General features: G+C 41.8%; 1 protein-coding gene across 9 annotated transcripts in view; it reads left to right on the top strand.

Annotated features, from left to right (window-relative positions):
- The window catches only part of LOC129635131 (metabotropic glutamate receptor 7), a 651,100-nt gene that overhangs the window by 576,273 nt on the left and 53,350 nt on the right, over positions 1-21,477 (top strand). The gene's annotated exons all lie outside the window — the stretch shown is intronic.

Below are 21,477 nucleotides of genomic sequence, written 5' to 3'. Positions count from 1 at the left end.
TGACAGTCCAACTCTTACATCCATACATGACCACTGGAAAAACCATAGCCTTGACTAGACAGACCTTTGTTGGCAAAGTAATGTCTCTGCTTGTGAATATGCTATCTAGGTTGGTCATAACTTTCCTTCCAAGGAGTGAGCGTCTTTTAATTTCATGGCTACAATCACCATCTGCAGTGATTTTGGAATCCCAAAAATAAAGTCTGACACTGTTTCCACTGTTTCCCCATCTATTTCCCATCAAGTGATGGGACCAGAGGCCATGATCTTAGTTTTCTGAATGTTGAGCTCTAAGCCAACTTTTTAACTCTCCTCTTTCACTTTCATCAAGAGGCTTTTGAGTTCCTCTTCACTTTCTGCCATAAGGGTGGTGTCATCTGCATATCTGAGGTTATTGATATTTCTCCTGGCAATCTTGATTCTAGCTTGTGCTTCTTCCAGCCCAGCGTTTCTCATGATGTACTCTGCATAGAAGTTAAATAAGCAGGGTGACAATATACAGCCTTGATGTACTCCTTTTCCTATTTGCAACCAGTCTGTTGTTCCATGTCCAGTTTTAACTGTTGCTTCTTGACCTACATACAGATTTCTCAAGAGGCAGGTCATGTTGTCTGGTATTCCCATCTCTTTCAGAATTTTCCACAGTTTATTGTGATCCACACAGTCAAAGGCTTTGGCATAGTCAATAAAGCAGAAATAGATGTTTTTCTGGAACTCTCTTGCTTTTTCTATGATCCAGCAGGTGTTGGCAATTTGATCTCTGGTTCCTCTGCCTTTCCTAAAACCAGCTAGAACATCTGGAAGTTCACAGTTCCTGTACTGCTGAAGCCTGGCTTGGAGAATTTTGAGCATTACTTTGGTAGCGTGTGAGATGAGTGCAATTGTGTGATAGTTTGAACATTCTTTGGCATTGCCTTTCTTTGGGATTGGAATGAAAACTGACCTTTTCCAGTCCTGTGGCCACTGCTGAGTTTTCCAAATTTGCTGGCATATTGAGTGCAGCACTTTCATAGCATCATCTTTCAGGATTTGGAATAGCTCAACTGGAATTCCATCACCTCCACTAGCTTTGTTCATAGTGATGCTTCCTAAGGCCCGCTTGACTTCACATTCCAGGATGTCTGGCTCTAGGTGAGTGATCACACCATCGTGATTATCTTGGTCATGAAGATCTTTTTTGTACAGTTCTTCTGTGTATTCTTGCCACCTCTTCTTAATATCTTCTGCTTCTGTTAGGTGCATACCATTTCTGTCCTTTATGTATTATAAAGGCTAAAATTTAAGAAGACTGACTATACCAAGTGTCAGAGAAGGTCTAGAGGAACTGAAAGTCTCATTGTCTGCTAAGAATCTAAAACGATACTGCCACTTGAGAATATACTTTGGAAGTTTCTTAAAGAGTTAATTTTATACCTACTATATGGTCCAGCCCCTTCTCTCCTAGGGGGTGTGTGTGTGTGTGTGTGCACGTGCGCGTGCGTGCAGTCACGTCTGAGTTTGCGACCACATGGACTGCAGCCCACCAGCCTCCTCTGTCCATGGGATTTTCCAGGCAAGAATACTGGAGTGGCTTGCTGTTTCCTTCTCCAGGGGATCTTCCTGACCTAGGGATTGAACCCGAGTCCCTCACGTCTCCTGCACTGATAAACAGATTCTTTACCACTAGTGCCACCTGAGAAGCCCTTCTCCTAGGTGTTCATGCAAAATCAAATGAACAAATGCCCTTATGAAGTCTTATGTATGATGTTCATAAGGGCCTTATTTATAGTAGCCCCACACTGAAAACAACCCAAGTGTCCATGGACAAATGAATTGTTAAATAAATGCAGTACTTCCATACAGTGGATACAACTCAGGATTAACAAGCACTAGACTTGAACTTTCAACAATATGGTTGAATCTCAATGATGCTGAATTAAAGAAGCTCAACATACCAGAGTACATATTATGATTCTCTTTAATATGAAGTTCTAGAAAATACAATTAATTCACAGTGACTAAACAACAGATCAGTGGTAGTTTGAAGATGGGGCTGGGTGTGGAGGGGTTAAGAGGACAGATTAAACATCGGCAACAAGGAAGCTTTTGGAGATCATGTGTGTGTTCATTATCTTGATCATAGCAATGATTTCACTGGCTGTATGTATCTGAACATCAAATTTTGCTCTTTAAATATGTGAAGTTTATTATTTACATCAATAAAGCTATTTAAAGACTAAAAGGATGAGGACCATTCTGGAAGAATCTAACAAAATATAACCCACTGTACTGCATGAGCCTAGGTTGAATTTTCAACTGGAGAAAAATCATATGAAACATTTTTTTTTAATTGGGGAACTTGACTTTTGTGTATTTGATAACACTATGGAATTACTTTCAGATTTCTTAAGTGTGGTAACAGTATTGTAGTTATACAGTAAAATACCCAATTTTTGGTGATTCGCCGAGTCAGACACGACTGAGCAACTGAACTGAACAGAAATAAAAAAGAGAAAAAATACAATGTATATGGCTTTGAAATTGTTTAGCAGAGAGAGAGAAAGTAAAAAACACTGTGGTGGGATCTCAGTGGGGACTGTACAGATGTTCTTCATTCTTGTCCTAGTTTCTGAACATTTGTAAGTTTTTAAAATTGGGGGGAAATATGTGTAGTGTATGTGCTTACATTGTATCTGGATGAGAAAGAGGGAAAAGTTTCAGTCAATAGATAGTCCAAAAAGATATTACTCAGCCATAAAAAAGAATGAAATTGGGTCATTTGTAGAGCTGTGGATGGACCTAGAATCTATTATATGAGTGAAGTAAGTCAGAAAAGCAATAATCATATATTAATGCATAGATGTGAAACCTAGGAAAATAGTACAGATGAACCTGTTTACAGGTCATGACAAGAGGGGTTGCACAGTGGGGAGGTTAAAGAGGGAGAGGATATATGTATACATATAACTGATTCAGTTGGTTGTACGTCAGAAACTAACACAGCATTGTAAAGCAGTTATACTAAATTAAAAAAAAAAAAAGAAAAGAAAGAAAAAGTCAACAGAGAATCTGGAGAAACTGCTCTGGGGAGAGAGTTGGGTCTTGTGTGAGATAGTATGTACTATGAATGTTGTAGGGTTCTCAGTGGGTCTTTGAGGGTGTATGCTGCAAAAGGAATTACAGACTGAGTTGCATTACAAATGTTCTTGATTGCATCAGAACTGAGATGCGTTTTTACAGTTCTAAGTGATACACCGAGTCTCAGCTTGGCCTCTTAGGAGCACAGGTGCAAGTTTATTCAGGAGTATCAACACCAACCAGCAGAAGGAAAGAGGTCCGGGCCAAGGGAGAGGTGGTGCTGTGATGCAGACTCAAGAGGGTCTCAGTTGAAGGAGAAGGGGGTGAGCCTTAGGCAGCAGGAGTCTCCTCAGACAAGGCAATTCCCACTGAGGGCCACCAGCTGAGAGCAGAATCCCCAGCATCTGGGGGAATAAATCCAGATTCCCACTGATCCTGAAAGGGGATCCTGCTACAGGACAGCGTGACATCCCTAACACCCTGCCCCCACCCCCAGCTCTTGTATCTGTTGTTCATACTTGTACAAGTTGCACAGGACTGGATGTTCACAATGCTTGTGAACTGATGAATAATTATCCAACCACTTCTATACGTTGTGGTATACTGATTTCAAAATTTAAATTTTATTCAAGTCATGTCTTAACTTTCCTCAATTCATGTCATAAAATGGAGAATATAGGTTTTATTTTCCTTACCTGTTGTTAGCTGGAGAAAGTAGGCACTTTCTGGGGTTCAAGGGTAAAGACTGCAATACATTGTCACAAATGTCTTTACAAATGGCCTTGCCCAAATTCCACAACCATGAAGTGGAAGAGAAAAATGAAAATTCGGGTTTCTGGATACCTGAGTCCAGTGACCTCATCGCTACACCCTTAATGTCTGTCTTAGTCCTAATAGTGACACAGACAGCATCACATTTCCGACCACAAGGGAAGCTTGTCCTGAAACATCACTGCTGGGTGGGTATTAGCTCCACACTGAGGCTTTCTAGTGGAGGAACAAGTGGAATAGTCTGCCCTGTAACACCCTGTAAGCCAAGCCTCCCAGAGTCCAGGAAGATGTATAACTGCTCAGTTCCTTATGGTTACAGCTATTTTCCAAGTCTGAACAGAGTCTCCTCTCCCCTGGCCAGCTAATCCCCCCAGCTCCTTGACGGGCAGAGGTGTTTGCATATGAAGCCACCCCCAAGGCTGTCTCTCTCTCGTGGTCACTGGAGAATGAACCCCCTTTGGTCCTCTTCCTTGACTTGGATCACCTTCCACAGGGTGCTAGTTCTGGGCCTCATCCCCTAGTCTGTGAGGTCCGCATTTTCCATCTGTTCTGATCATCCAAAAAAGGATTAGACCTTTCCCACTGCAAGGATGGATCTCCTTTCAGCCTGTCTCTTTATGGGTATTATGCACAAAGAGTCTCTTCCTGGAGAGGAATTGCCAAGTGTCCTTTATCATCCCATGTTCTGTATTAGCTAAACAGCTAGAAGGTGGATGGAGGGAGACAGAGTACTGTCTCACCACACAAAGAAAAGGACACCGGGGTAGTCGATGTTTACTGGCAAATCACAGAATCTCAATGTACCTTCCCAGTGAGGCTTAATTCCCCCTCCTCCCCTATACCTAGTATCTTTGGTCTACCCTTGACTTTCTCCAGTCAGTAATCATCTCATAAACACTTTGACAGAACCATCAGACACTGCAACCCGTTCATGCTTCAGACAATATCTACATTCCATCTATGTATTACTTATTTTTGTCCTTTTTTTTCTGCCTGCTCAAGCACACTTTTATTATTGGGGCATCTGCCTTGGTGTAAGTGTGTGTACCTTTGGGGAAAAGATAGCAACACTGAATCCTCTTGACAAGCAGCTGGATTTGGCAAGTAAATTGGACACAGTTTCAATCGTGTGCAGAGGGTGTTTGCTCATTATTCTTAGTAGGGAATATAGACTTAAATAGAAAACATACTTACACAAATATGCAATCTGTGGTCAAGAAAGGGAATTTTCTGTCAGTTCCCTTTAGAAATAGTTAGAGCTGTTTGTTTTTCTAAGCATTGGCAATTAAAGCCTCGGAGAATGAAAAATTAAACAGTTGTGTGATTTGCTCTTTTATTAGATAGGCTTTTTAGTTGAATGTGAAAATCAGTGTAGTAAAATAAGCTGCAGAATCAAAAGGATTCAACTTACATCTTAGCTTTGTTCCTGATTACTGTGACCCTGCACAAGTCATGTGAGCGCTCTGCTAACTCAGGATTTCAACTTAACATTCTCTGAATGTACTCACTCTAAGAACCAACTTCTACTCAAAATGTATTTATGGCTCAGAAAGAGAGTTTTACTCATTGGGATGCTTCTATTTGTACCTCACTTTAAAATACTGATGTATAGAACAGTCTTATGGACTCTGTGGGAGAGGGAGAGGGTGGGAAGATTTGGGAGAATGGCATTGAAACATGTAAAATATCATGTATGAAATGAGTTGCCAGTCCAGGTTCGATGCACGATACTGGATGCTTGGGGCTGGTGCACTGGGACGACCCAGAGGGATGGAATGGGGAGGGAGGAGGGAGGAGGGTTCAGGATGGGGAACACATGTATACCTGTGGCGGATTCATTTTGATACTTGGCAAATCTAATACAGTTATGTAAAGTTTAAAAATAAAATAAAATTAAAAAAAAAAAAATGTAATCTAAAAAAAAAAAAAAAAAAAAAAAATTACTTTCTGGACTGTTACCCTTATTAGTTAAAATAATATTTTTGAGGTCATTTGTTACAGGTCTATTCCTGCCATCATAACCTTAAATTCCTGTAGGAGAGAAACTGTTGAGATAAATGAATCCATGATTATGTTGCTGATCACTGATTGTAACATGCACTATGAATAGTAATAATAATAATAAAACAGGCTGCTATGTGAGAGAATCATGGAAGGAGAAAATTGAAATTGGTGGAGCAGTGGTGTGGCCATAGAAAGTCTGTTCAAGAAAATACATGAAGTTAACCTCAAAGATGGGACAGGAGTCATTTGGATGAAGAACTCAGGCAAAATACCCTTGTGGGCAGACAGACTGGTATGTATGGTGTGTGCTAAGTCCCTTTGTTGGAAATAAACTTGAAGCACCCAAGAAGCCAGCACAGATAAATCTTAGTCAAGAGACTAACCAAGAGGCTAGAATTGCAGCTGGTCCAGAGACTATAGGGCAATGGGAAATCTTTGAAAGACTGTTTAGAGGGGACCAGGTTGTCTGATTTTTCAGTTTTTACAGAGATCATCTTCGTTACTCTGAAGAGTCCTGCTTAGAGGGAGGCAAGAAATGGAAGAAATGAAACCAGATGGGATGCCACAATAGCACCCTAGGAACAGTGTCCAAGTGCATCATTATCTTCACCATCACCGTCATCTTCATCAACCATGAACAGCTCCCACCTGAGAACTTACAAATAGTACCCTCTGTCCTCTGTGCTTAAGTGTGTTAACTGGTTAATCATACTTAAGACAAGGGCTGGGGCAGTGGGAAGAGAATAGATTCCATAAGTATTTTACAGATAATACTAGCTAACAGAGTAATAGACTACATATAAAGGGAAAATGTGAAGGAACAGCAGGTTTTTAAAAACGACCCTTAAAAGTTCCAATCTGTGCAACCAAGTAGATGGAAGTCACAATCCTGAGGTAAAGAATATTAGTATTATTTATGTACATATTTATATCTATCTACCTACCTGTATACATACATACACAACAAGGGAATACTACTCAGCTATAAAAGAGAGTGAAATAATGTCATTTACAGCAACATGGATGTACCTAGAGATTATCATACTAAGTGAAGTAAGCCAGAAAAAGACAAATACCATATGATATCACTTACACGTGGAATCTAAAATACAACACAAATGAGCTTATCTGCAAAGCAGAAACAGACTCACAGACATAGAGAGCAGACTTGTGGTTACAGGGAGGGGAAAAATGGGGACAGGATGGACCAGGAGTTTGGGATTAGCAGACGTAAACTACTCTATATATAATGGATAAACAGCAAGGTTCTACTGTTGAGCACAAGGAACTACATTCAGTATCCTGCAATGAACCATAATGGAAAAGAACATAAAGAATCATTTGTTGTATAGCAGAAATTTGTACAACACTGTAAATCAATGACACTTCAGTAAATTTAAAAAAGAGTATAAGTACAAAGCCAGGTTTTGCAAGAAAATCTCCACTTTCAACATGGTTTGAGATGCTGATTTGATTGTGGCAGCAGCCCTATGAAGTTGATGAAGATGATAAGCCTTGCATTAAAGATGATAATTATGTACCTGCACATAACTGAGAATAACCTTTACAGAAACTTCTTCAGGGCACTCTGCTCTGTGGGCCTGGACTCTATGTAGATAGTGCTCCCACACCATGAAGACCTTTCATGCTTTATCTTTTTCCCATAAATAATGTATGGTGATTTCATAAGTCAAGATGGAACAGAAAATTTGCTGTTAAAATTATTTTTTAAGACTCATTCATGCATTTTTCTTAGTTTATATCAAAGTTTGACATGGTTTCAAGAGTCAGATGAAACAATAGACCTCTTTTTTTCATGAGTTATAATGGTTCGATACATGAGCCTGGGCAGTTTCTGTTGAGAGAATCTACTTGCGTGCCTGCCATTTAATCATTTTGTGGATCTCTTTAGCACTTTCTAGAGAAAGTAGGCTTATTTTCTTAAGAAGGGAAGGTTGAGAATTCCAAGTAGGAATAAATGCAGGGTTGAAGCTTGGAAAGAGACTCTTAACCATAGATGTAAATTATGGTGAAGGATTAGCTTTGGGTGATTGGGATTAGATTAGGATATGAGCTCATGAAGGTTGGAGGAGATGAAGCTAGCATAAATTTCTGGTGCCTTGCACTCCACAAGAGTAGCAGGATTGAACTGTGCTGATATCAATTGAAAGCCTTTGCAAATATTTGTAGTCAGGTCACCCTTGCTTGGAAAAGGGAGACCACATTTATTTTTTTAAAAGAGCTCAAACCTGCTCTGGGTTTGCATAGTGTTGGTGTGATTTAGGATGATACTAACCTGGGGTTTGCATAAAATGAGGTAGAATATTAAGAAAGTGAGTCCTTGGTTTTCCCCTTACTTTTCTTTCTTCCCAGTCCAGTCCATCCACATGTTCTTTTATTTTTTTCTCTCAACGTAGCTCTCATTTGTCTCCTTCAGCCCCCCTGATCACTATTATCCTAATCTGAGCCATTCCACTTTCTAAAGGTTAATTTTTAAAGTGATGCTTATTGATGATTCAGAAAAGCTCCAGGAGGGATCTGAATTGAACAAACAAAATGCATATACATTAGTAGTTAAGTCAAAGTCAGCATGTTTTGGTCAAAAGAAAAAAAGCAAAACTCAATGCTTGAACACTTCATTGGGTTGTCATGGCAACCATTTCATTTTTTTTTTTTTTTTCTATTGTGAGGAGACAATTGGGTGCTGACCTAAGCATTAGCCTATGCTTTTTGAAAAAAAAAGCTCCCATCCTTCCAGAAGGGCAGGGTTGTTGATTTTTAGTGTTGCTTCAGGCTCTAAAAGGGTCACTCTTGATAGTTACACTTTCTTGTCTAGTGAATACATGATGGGAGTAAAGAGGTTAAGTACCAGTGCCCCAGGACAACACAGTCCATCCTTTCCCTTGGCCAAATGAGAAGAACCCCCTTTACAGGGAATCCACAGGAACATTGCACGTTTACTTCTTTCTGTCAGGTACCCTTCTGAGTCTGTTCTCTGGGATCACCCAGAGACAAAGCCAAAGACCACAAATATAACCTCTTATCATTGTGTCCCCCATATTTCCTTCCTTACCAGTATCAATGATGCCCCTTGAATTTGCCACCCACAGTGCTCGGTACTGGGGATACGACAGTGAGCTAAGCAGATGCTTCCTGGTGGCAGAAATAGATGCTAATCACACATACAAACACACACACACACACACACACACACACACGTGTTTAGATGTAAATTACTGAGATTGCTTTGGGAGCCTATAACAGGATGGAAAGACCTGGTCCTGGATAGAAGAGTCTTGGATAAGAAACTGATGCTGGAGTGGCGAGCTGAAGAATGAACAGATGAGGGAGGCAGTGTGGGAAACACTGCAGGGAAAGGGATCCATACATGCAAAGGCCCTGTTGCAGGAGATGGGCCTCCCTGTTGACTCAGTGGTGAAGAATCCTCCTTCAGGGGAGGAGACCTGGGTTCAATTCCTGGGTCAGGACGATGCTCTAGAGGAGGAAATGGCAACCCACTCTAGTATCTTTGCCTGGGAAATCCCACAGGCAGAGGAGCCTGGTGGGCTCCAGTCCATGGGGTGGCAGAGTCGGACATGACTGAGCAACGGACACTCACACACTCTGGCAGGAGAGAGCAGGGCAGATTCAGAGAAGTGAAAGAGGCCAGTGTGGCTGGGGGCATATGATGAACTGTGACATGGAGACGGGTGTCCATGACATTGATTTGGGCTTGGATTTGGCAAATGAGTGAAGACCATCTCATTCATCATATATGCAACTTGTTCCCTGTACCAGGCATGAGGATGCCAAGATAAATTAAAACATAGTCCCCTGCCCTCAATTGCTCACTTCTGAATGCTCTCTCCCTCCCTGACATGCACAAAGTATTCTGGTTCTGTTCCTAGCGTAGGGGACAACTTATCTCTGTGCTTTACATCTTCTGTTTATTAGCTTTGAATGCTTTGACTGGATCAGAGGATGCCTCTAGTTATAGGACTGGGGAAGACAGGAAGCTAATGGAACTGCTAGAGGAAAAATTATCTGGAAAGATGGGAAGAAAGGCAGCTGTTTGGAAGCAAAAAGCCTCTGGATGTGGGTACACCATCCAGTGCACATAAACTGTAGCGGGGTGGCATTTAGACCATGGGTTCAGGGTTTAAGAGGTAGGCCCACTTATAAGTCATCTCCTCTGCCACCGCTCTGGGAAGTGAGCCCATCATGACCTCATGGGGCATCACTATCCACACTTGCAAATGCTACGTGAGCTATTTGAGAAACTGCGGGAGTAAGTGGCAGATCCTGCCTCCAGACCCAGAACTTTTGACTCCAGTGTGAATGCACTTGTCCTATGTCTCACTGCTCTTGGCTGCACAGTGTATATGTCCTAGATTGTATTCACTCATCTGTCCAGCTGCTATGAACTGAGTACTTCTAAGTTCCAGGAGCTCTGTAGAGTAGGTCAAAATATATGGTCTGTGCTATCATGAGGATAGTCTATTGAGGGGATACTTATTTATTAAATAGACACTCAAGTGAATAATCCTAATTTGTGATTGATGTGATGAAGGGCGATAGTATGTTCTGTGAGCAGGCAGAAGAGGAAGGACATAGTTTCCATTTGAGGGTCAGAGAAGCGCTCTTCAAGGAAGTGAGACTGAGACCCAAAAGGCAGATAGGAGGGAGCCAGGAAAAGATGAGAGGGAACAGCATGTGAAACAGAGGGAACAGCATGTGAAAAAGTCTTGCAGATGGACAGTGCACTGGAAGCACTTAGATAAGGTGAGGGAAGGTGGAAGGAGGACCCTGCAGAGTTCCTGGGGCCAGAAGCACTGTCTCTTCATCCAAAGTGTCATGGAGGGTTGAGTTAATGCAGTAAGACAGCTGGAGCCCCCAACACTATAGGCCTCAACATTGAGTTTTAAAGAGGAATGAGGCCTTTAAAAATCCCTCTTAGCTCTGCTAAGAAGTGTGGGCAGGTTCAGAGGGCAGATTCAGGAGGTAGAGACGGAGGCAAGACTCTAGGCCCTCAGGAGTTAGTGGGTAAGAAACTATACTTTTGAGATCCATGATCCAGGACCTCAGAAACAACAAGAAAGGAACATGGATCTGGTGACAGTAAGATCAAAGCATGAACCAGTGGGCCACTCCTCTTCAGCCTTCCTCACTCCCTCTTGTTCTGTTTCTTCCTGCAGGATGAGTGTTATTTCTCTGCCCCCATCTCAGAGCCCTCACCATTTCAATAAAGGGCACAGGCTGAGCAACTTTTTATCTACAATTTTCTGAGCAGCTGGATTGTAGTTATTTTCTCCTGTTGGATTTAAACTAAAGCTCAGCTGAGGTCCTCGCTGAGGAGTTCAGAGCACAAGTTACCGCTGGGTGGGCAATTCTGGCCCTGAGATCTAGCTGTTAGCCGCTCTGCCCATCAGCCATGGCCACCGTTGGCTGAATGGGTCCCACAGCACACAGTGGGGCCCACTGAGTCAGGAGAGAAGTTGAGGAGCCTGTGCCTGTCCACACCCACAGTGCTGCACCAGGGACAGTGGAAAAGCAGGGAAGCAAAAATGATACATAAAAAAGTATGAGCTAATGCAAGGGGAAGGGCGAATCTGAAGGGAAGGAAGGGAGCTGCCACAGGTCAGCAGTAAGATGGGGAAGGTACAGTCCAGAGCGAACAGAGGAAGACAGACAAAATTAACAGCTAGAACTAAGAGGAGGAAAGACAGCTGCTGGATGATGATCAAAACCTGCCAAAGTTCATCAGAAAGTCATTGCCAATGTCTCTGAAAACTGAGAGAAGACCCCTCTTTTTATAAGGATCCGACACTGTCTTCTTGTCAGTGACACTCCAGGCCGGTCTCAATGAACACTTTACAAGCCCAATTTAAAACACGTGAACTATTCCCAAGAGATGCCAAAACTGTCTCTCTCTCTCAGCCATTAATTCAGCATCAGTATTTTCATTGGATTCCTGTCTTTTTTATGTTCACAAGAACCCGAAAGATGACTTTAAAAGTTGGCAAGATGAGACAGCTTTGCACTTCTATAAGTGGAATATTTCAAATGACAGCTTTAGAAATGGAATATATTAAGTTCAGATGTTTCTTTTTAATGCCCTGGTTTACTTGCAGAGTGATACAGAACATCATCCTATGTTACCTAATGTGTTCCCCAGTGAGGTACATGTCAGTACTTTCTTATTATAAGACAGGATCCAACACTGCCTCCTACAAAATGCTGCTAGGTTCAGTCTTGAAGAATACGGCCAAGGGTTCCTGGAGAGCCAGGGAATCTGGCAGAAATGTGTCTCTGCAGGCTGACAGCAGGGTGGGGGAGGGTGAAGGGGTTCACCTTTGTATGTTAAATCACAACAAGGCGGGGACCTAACATTTGTGGGGCTCTTGAACCAGCAGGAATGGTAAATAACCTTCTAGATAACACAACAGAGCAGACAGAGCCAGTGTTGGCTATATAAGAGTGAAACTCCTGCCTTGTAGCTGGAGGAGGAAAAAAGCTTGAAATCAAAATTGAGGGATTGCAGGGCCAGTGAGGGGGGAAAAATCCTGTGTATCAGTGTGTGTAGGCTGTGCTCATAGGTGCCCAGCAAAATCAGAAGTGACTGCCTGGAAGAATTAGCTATGAGGACGACCCACAGCTCGTTAGGATGACATGGGGAGTGAAACCCCGGTCTTCCCAAGGATGTGGTCAACTGGAATAACAGCATCTCTCTGATGATGTGACACAGGAATAGACAAAGCATCAGGCTTTTGATCAGGAGAGCAGAGAACTGAGATGTAGGTGATTTCAAGCATGACATAATCACTTATTTCATGCTCCAGGAATTGATTTGCATTCACCTGGAGTGTGTGTCCTTATGTCCCTCCAAAAAAATAATGTGATTGTGTGTCGACTTATCATGTCTGCCTGGAGATACTAAATGAGAAAAACAAAACAGTCAAATGAGGTCTTGTCCAATAATCATCCAGTTCAGTTCAGTTCAGTTCAGTCAGTCGTGTCCAACTCTTTGCAACCCCATGAATTGTAGCACGCCAGGCCTCCCTGTCCATCACCAACTCCCGGAGTTCACTCAAACTCACGTCCATCGAGTCGGTGATGCCATCCAGCCATCTCATCCTCTGTCGTCCCCTTCTCCTCCTGCCCCCAATCCCTCCCAGCATCACAGTCTTTGCTAATGAGTCAACTCTTCGCATGAGGTGGCCAAAGTACTGGAGTTTCAGCTTTAGCATCATTCCTTCCAAAGAACACCCAGGACCGATCTCCTTTAGAATGGACTGGTTGGATCTCCTTGCAGTCCAAAGGACTCTCAAGAGTCTTCTCCAACACCACAGTTCAGAAGCATCAATTCTTCAGTGCTCAGCCTTCTTCACAGTCCAACTCTCACATCCATACATGACCACTGGAAAAACCATAGCCTTGACTAGATGGACCTTTGTTGGCAAAGTAATGTCTCTGCTTTGCAATATGCTATCTAGGTTGGTCATAACTTTCCTTCCAAGGAGTAAGCATCTTTTAATTTCATGGCTGCAGTCACCATCTACAGTGATTTGGGAGCCCAAAAGAATGAAGTCTGTCACTGTTTCCACTGTTTCCCCATCTATTTCCCATGAAGTGATGGGACCAGATGCCATGATCTTCGTTTTCTGAATATATCATCCAGTTGCTTCCATTATTTATAATTTCACGCCATACACCCGTCCACAGAGTGTGTCCCAAAATATTTGGAATGTGTGTCTGTATTCTTTTATAGATATTGTCTGTTACTCTTTACAAATTGCCTATTCAAAGATAACAGGTTTGAATGGAACAACATGAAAATCATCTGCCAAAGATGGGGCCATGTGCTCTAATAAAGACTTTTCCATTTTTTGTGCATGCCACCAGGCAGTATACTATCTTTTAATATTCCAAATGGTCAGAAGGTCTCTATGGTCATGGTAGAATGAGAGTTTTTATATCAGACACTCTGGTAACAAATTTCTTTGGTTTGAATTTTGACTGGCTTGTCAGAGGTGAAGTAGTTTGCCCACAGTCACAAACCAATAATCCAAGGCCGAGTTTGAAATCACTTCTAACAAGAAAGATCTTGTTTTCCCATTACACCATCCCTCCAGAAGATGCAAGTATTTTTCCTCATCATTATACTGAATCCTTTTATCATCAGGCATTATTTCATTACTGTGCAAAAGCCTTCAGCATGTTGACCCTCTGGACAACTGAGGAAGTCTTACTGGAAACACCCTATCTCATTTCCAGCCATGTGTCATTATTATTTCTCACAAATATGGTGACTCTGATTAGGAACCAAGGGGTCCAGGTGGCAAGGATCAAGAACACTGGTCTTAACTGCTAAGAACTTGCATTTAAATTTAGACACATGGGTGTTCCAGACATTTGTCAGATAATAATGCATGCTTTATCTCTACTCTGCTTACATCAGACACAGTTTTCACTTTTGTTGTACAGACTTTGGGATGTCATGAGAACTGTGAAACTTCTCCCATCCTACCAAAGACTCTATGAAAGCCTCCTTGTCCCAGTTTTCAGTGGTCACCTGGGAATGTATTTAATTGGTTATTTCTCATAATAGTCAATGACAGGATAGGGGTTTGAACAGACTTTCAAACAAAATAGAAGCAAACTTAATGAGATGTTTTTCCCTAAAATAGGTTGTCATTCAGTGGATTCCATAAGAAAGATGGTCATTTCAAAGTGTATTAATACTAAAATGATATGAAAGAGAACAACATAGAAAACAAGTCATTTTATGTTATAGCTAATAAATCAATCACCGATACTGACAGCCTTGGTTGAGTGGTTCCTACATGCTAGGCACCCTCCTATGTATTTCACAATGGCCCACCAATTCGATCCCAACAACCTTATAAGACAGCTAGCATTACGGCCTCAACTCTAGAAATAAAGAGCTAGAGACCCACTGCTGCTAAGTCACTTCAGTCATGTCTGACTCTGTGCAACCCCAGAGATGGCAGCCCACCAGGCTCCCCCGTCCCAGGGATTCTTCAGGCAAGAACACTGGAGTGGGTTGCCATTTCCTTCTCCAATGCATGAAAGTGAAAGGTAAAAGTGAAGTCGCTCAGTCGTGTCCGACTCCTAGTGACCCCATGGACTGCAGCCTACCAGGCTCCTCCATCCATGGGATTTTCCAGGCAAGAGTACTGGAGTGGGGTGCCATTGCCTTCTCCGTAGAGACCCGCACGTAATAGCAAAACAACGATGACGATGATGATGATTAACAGACTACAGATAATCGCTTTCCTTAGAACAATCCTCCATGAATGCCAAGGCTATTTCTAATATCCAACACTTGCTTCAAGTGTAGAACTTACTGTGCAACCAGAATTTAGTGAAGTGCAGGCAGTGAGTTTATTATCCAATCAGCTCTGCTATAATATGACTTATGCATTCTTAGATGTCACCATGCTATGCAAAATTGCACAATGAAAGTACTAGATTTATGGGGGAAACTGGGTTATAGGGACGCTTTAAGTACAAGGAGACTTTGGACTGAACATCAAATGCAAAACAGGGAATCAGAGGTGAAACAGGTGAGCAAAGGACATGCCCAGGGGACAAGCAGGCAGGCCGAGTACACACTGTGGGAAAAAGGACTGGTGAGCAGTGTCGACACCTTGCATATTTGATTCTAGGCTGTGTTCCTTCTGCCACTGGAATGTGGCTCCCTGACTGCAGAAAGAATGCTCCGCCACTGTCACAGCGCTCTGTGTGGCTACTTGGTAGTGGCCTAGCGCTATTCACCACTGTGGATACCTCTGTATCTATGGGTTTCACATCCATGGATTCAGCAAACTGCAGGTGAGAAATATTTGGGAAAAAAAATTTCCAGAAAGCTCCAAAAAGCAAACTTTGAATTTTCAGCATGTTGGCAACTATTTACATAGCATTTACATGGTATTTCGACCCACTCCAGTACTCTTGCCTGGAAAATCCCATGGGTAGAGGAGCCTGGTAGGCTGCAGTCCATGGGATCGCTAAGAGTTGGACACGACTGAGCGACTTCACTTTTACTTTTCACTTTCATGCATTGGAGAAGGAAATGGCAACCCACTCCAGTGTTCTTGCCTGGAGAATCCTAGGGATTCTGCAGTCTATGGGGTTGCACAGAGTCCGACACAACTGACGTGACTTAGCAGCAGCAGCAACATAGTATTTATGAGTATTTACATAGCATTTGGGCTTCCCAGGTGGGACAGTGGTAAAGAATCCACCTCAATGGAGGAGATGCAAGAGATACAGGTTCTTTCTCTGGGTCAGGAAGATCCCCTGGAGAAGAAAAGGGCAACCCACTCCAGTATTCTTGCCTAGAAAACCCCATGGGCAGAGGAGCCTGCTGGGCTACAATCTATGGGGTTGCAAAGAGTCGGACATGACTGAGCAGCAGGTGTGGCATGGCATTTACACTGCATCAGGTATTATAATTAATCTAGAGACGATTTACAGTATATGAGAGTAACACATATGTAAATACTGCATCATTTTATATAAGGGACCTGGGCATCCTCAGATTTTCATATCCTCAGGAGGTCTGGGTATCAATCCCTCATGGATGCCGAGGGTGACTAATCTCACTGAAAATGCCAGTGCTAAGTGGATGATGGACCAACACTGGAAAAGAAAAGTCTCTCTCACATAGCCTATCTGGAAAATACAGCTACCGGTGTATTTATGGCATGTGGTCATTAACAACTTGCCCTGGAATCTCTCAAAACCATCTTCAATTAAACTGATTCTGAAACTTTGATGCAAGAGTTGGCAACTTTCAAAGTTTGTTCAGGAGCAATCTAGACTTTTTGAATTTCTTAGTATTTTAGCAATCAATACTTACAGAAGGAGAACTCCAATAACCCTTAGTGCCACATCTATTTATAAAGCAACAATGACATCTCTTGGGGCTTTGCAGTCACATTTATGTGACAATGAACTTTTAGACCAAGATGAGAAAATGCACGGGGCAGATTTAGCTGGGCTTTGCCTGGCCCTGAACTCAGCACAAAGCTGTGTCTCTAATGGTATACTTGCTGGCACATGTCAATCAGACCGGACATGAATAGGCCTGGCTTTTTAGACCCTACATTCTAGTTAATTACTAAGACGTACATTTAAAGTTTAAAATATATGACAGCAAATACTAAGAAGACTTATCTTAGGTCTACATACCAGTATCCTGATATAAATATTCAGCAGAATATAAATATTAGCAGCTCATATTTCACATATACGTGTTTCCCAGGCATTGTACTAAGCACTTTCCATATATAAAATTAATTAGGTCATCAGAGTCAGCATTTGAACCCTAAACTATTGTTATCTTCAGGTTGCAAATAAGGAAACTGAGAGCCAGAGGTTCTGTTTATCAGACTTGAAGAAAACTGCTTGGTAGAGTAATGCACAAACCACCACCTGACTTGGAACCCTTTGCCCACATTTTCCTTAGTTGTACAAGCTGGGTTACACATGGTGCTTGGGAGGAAAGCCACATTCAACCAAGGGAAAGAAACTGAATTCTGGAAATGTATTGAAGTTGATAATAAAATTAAGGCTTAAGTATCCCAACACTGCAAGGCAGGGAGCATCTTTCCCACAAGCTCAGGCCATCAAGGATGGACCATGGTGAGGCAATGAGCCTCAGACAGCAAGATGGGACAAGGGCAGTCTGGGACAGAGTCGGGGGAAGGAGCTGACCCCAGTAAAGCTGTATGTGCCAGACCCCTATGTGCTGGTAAGAGAGACCAAAATCAACCACTAACACCTTTACATCTCTCAAGAAATTATAAGGAAGATAAAATGATATAAAATATCCAAAATCAAACAGGGTAATTCTACAATCCACATTGCTCATTTGACAATAAGCATTGGATAAAACAGGAATAGCCTTGAGACTAAAAAATAAATATGTTGTAATCCGCCACAGATTACCACGCTGAGCTCCCTGCATCATACAGCAACTTTTCACTAGCTACCTGTTTTACATACGGTCATGTTTATGTCTCACTGCTGATCTTTCAATTCATCCCACCTTCTCCTTCCCCACAAGTCTGTTCTCCTTGTCTGCGTCTCTGTTCCTGCCCTGCAAATAGGCTCACCAGTACCATCTTTCTAGATTCCATAAATACATATTAATATATGATATTTGTTTTTCTTTTTCTGACTAACTTCACTCTGTATAAGAGACTCTAGATTCATCCACCTCACTCAAGTGGGGAGTGAGGGGCAGGGGGAGGTTCAAGAGAGGGGACATATATGTACTTATGACTGATTCACATAGTTGTATGGCAGAAGCCAACACAACATATTGTAAAGCAATTATCCTCTAATCAAAAATAAATTAACTGTTGGAATTTGCTAAAAAAAAAAAAAATTGTACTAAAAGGGCTGCTAGGGTGAAAACTCAGAGTCAAAAAGCAAGCATCCCACCAAAGGCCAAGAAGAGAGCAACTGAGTTCCTTCCTGGGGCTGAGCTGGGTTGTATCCCCATGAACAAGTACCTCTGGGTTCTCTGCAGACTGGGGTCTTCCTGTCTTTCTACGTATGTAACTTATTTAAAAATCCTTTCATAATACTTACTACATGCTAGGTCCTATCCTACTTTACAAATACTCATTTAATCACCACAACAATATCATGAGGTAGGGGGGCTCATGTTATCATCCCCATGTATAGAAGTGGAAGCTAAGGCAGACAGAAGCAAAATAATTTGTCCCAGGTCACAAAGCTAGTAAATGGGAATTGAACTCAGATTAGCTCTGGAGTCTTCATTCCTAACCACACTGCAACATAAAGGATTAAGGGACAGAAATTTGTCCCTTAATGGTCAATGATGTTCCTGTTGGTTTTCACAGATTCCTGAAATGTCCCCTGAAATTACAAAAATGTCAAAACAAGTATCAAAGTCTTGATAGATTCTAGCTTGACAAGAACAAAATTACAGATTCCATAAAATAAGCAACATTGCTACTAGAGTCCTAAATGACTAAGTAGTCTTTCTTGAGAAAAAGCATGTATGTATACACAGACCAGCACAAATATTTGCAAATGTATAAAGTATACAAGTTATGTATACAAGTCATAAATTCAATAAACTACAGATGGTCTCTTCAACTGCAAAATTTGCTTTTGAGTGGAGAAATAGAAGGAAAGCTTAAGATCCCATGGGTCAGTTTAGATCCCTTTCTTTCTTGGACTGGCTAATTCATGGTTTGCAAAGCCCTTATTAGCAGGATGACAGCAGTGACCACGGAGGACAAAATGACAGCATCTAAGTTTATAAACCTCTGTTTCAGGGTAAGACTTTCTTGGACAGGGTGGGCAGCAGGGTAGAATGGAGATGAAAGTCTAAAGGTATTCTAATAGAAAAAGATGAGCTTTAAACATATGGTCTAGTTCACAACCAAAAGGATCATTAATTCAATATTGTTTTGTCTTTATATTTTACATTTATTACGCATTATACAGTTAGCGGCTGCCAGCTCCTGTAAAGCATTCAGAAACACGCACATTCAAATTAATGTTTGCTGGAAAACAGTATTCCTTCCAGATGAAAAGCAAAGTCTCTCTTAATTTCTTCTCCAGAGACCCAGATTGAAGAACTAAAGTCAGAAATGGCCAGGCAGCTAATAGATCTGATGGCAATCCCTGTATATTTAGAGAAAGGCTGTCTGACCACTGAGTCATCAGGAGGAAGAAGGTGCCCCTTATCCAAACACATGAGCTCATCCACTCTGTGCTTCTTAAGTGCCTACTGTCCGTCAGCACCGCAGACACAGTGACACCAGTACACAACATCACTGCCTTCACTGAACTTGTGGCTGGGAGATGGGTGTTCAGACGATCAGGTTAGTGGGTAGAGGATTACAAACAGGCAGCCATGACCTAAAAACAACAGTGTTTTGAGGGCCTGTATGTAGAAGAGGGCAGCAGAGGACAAGATGGTTAGGTAGCATCACCGACTCAATGGACATGAACTTGCGTAAACCCCAAGAGATAGTGAAGGACCAGGAAGCCTGGCGTGCTGCAGTCCATGGGGTCACAAAGAGTTGGAAATGACTTAGTGACTGAACAACAAATGTCGTTAAAGAAGCTGGCTGAGAGTTAAGGTCGTGGGGGAGGCAGGCTGGAATGGATGTTCTAAAATGTAGAGGAACATTCCACACAGAAGGAAACAATAATAAATAAAAGTCACACACCTGCCTGTAGAAAAGTCTGTGGTTGAATAAGCATAGCATCTTCAAGAACTTAAGGAGGGCCATGTGGATGAAATCCTAGGGAGAGAGGAAGGAGAGAGGTGAGAAGTGTGGTGGACAATTAGTCTGAGAAACCAGACAAGGGGAAAGACCATGTGGGCCCTTGTAAAACCCATTAAAGATGGGAATTTTATCCTCAGACACATAGGAAGACATCATTGTGGAAAACCATGATCAAATGCATTGTCAAGAGGCTAGGTTTTCCACTGATGTAAAAAGCTATAGGAACTGGTCACTTGAACTTTTCTTTTTAAATGTACTTGAAATGTACTAATTTATTTACCTACCTATTTTTTACCTGTTTATTTATTTATTCATTTATGTTCAGCTTTACTGAGGTTATCACTGATTAATACAAATTGCATATATTTAGGTTATATAACATTTTTTAAGAGGTACACTGTGATGATGTAATATACATATGTAGATATTGTGACATGATTTCCACAATCAAGTTAAGGAACACACCCATCACCTCACAGTGAGTCTAGGCTTTAGAAGTCATGAAAACCACAGACATATCTAAGTGAATGGTGGGCTATGAATCATGACAAGGCACTTCATAAATGCAAACGGACCAAGTCAAGCTGTCTGTAGCTTTCCCCTTACTGATCTTACTCTTCCTCACGGGCTTCAACCCTCATCTTTTCCACTTTAGGCAAGACAATGCTTTAACACAGTGAAGAATGAGTGAATGGGTGGCTCTGCTGATTTCTTAAGATGCAAAAGGACACATGGACAGCTGTGAGCACCATCTGAACTACACATAACACATGTCAGGGCAAGGTTTTGTAGCCCCTTAGCAACTGTATAAGCCAACATCACTAGGTCTTGGTCTCTTGCCCATTGATGCTTTGTAAACCAGAATGAAGCAAGAAGGGCTTACTTTCCAAGGAAACTCAGCTCACTACTCTGTAGGCATGATGAAGGTGAATCCTTTCAAAAAAAAAAAAAATACAGAAAGATACATGTGTTGACATAATGACTTTTTCAAATAAGGTCCCAGGGTATCTGTGCAGTAAGAGATCATGTAATGTTCATTGTTTTGTGAATGTATGGGGGGTAGGAAAAAACTACCCTTTACTCGAGATTGCAAATATGACCTTCCTGGTTTCATATCCAGTTGCCATTCTGAATAAAGGTACTTCAGATCTGATGCAAGGTTGATGCTGAACCTCTATGAAGCAGACTTTCCAGGATAGATCTGCACTCAGAGCTACCCTATGACTTTAAGTCAATGATATTTATGTGTAAACTCACCAAGAAATGTGCAGAGCCATTCTGTCTCCCCAGGGTTTATGCTTCCTCTCCCTGTCATGGTCGTGCTTGGCATCATGTTAGGTGT

This window comes from Bubalus kerabau, chromosome 20 (assembly GCF_029407905.1).
Source record: "Bubalus kerabau isolate K-KA32 ecotype Philippines breed swamp buffalo chromosome 20, PCC_UOA_SB_1v2, whole genome shotgun sequence".
Lineage (NCBI taxonomy): Eukaryota > Metazoa > Chordata > Mammalia > Artiodactyla > Bovidae > Bubalus > Bubalus kerabau.
The sequence above is the reverse complement of the archived record's forward strand: the minus strand, read 5'-3'. Positions and strand labels throughout refer to the sequence as shown.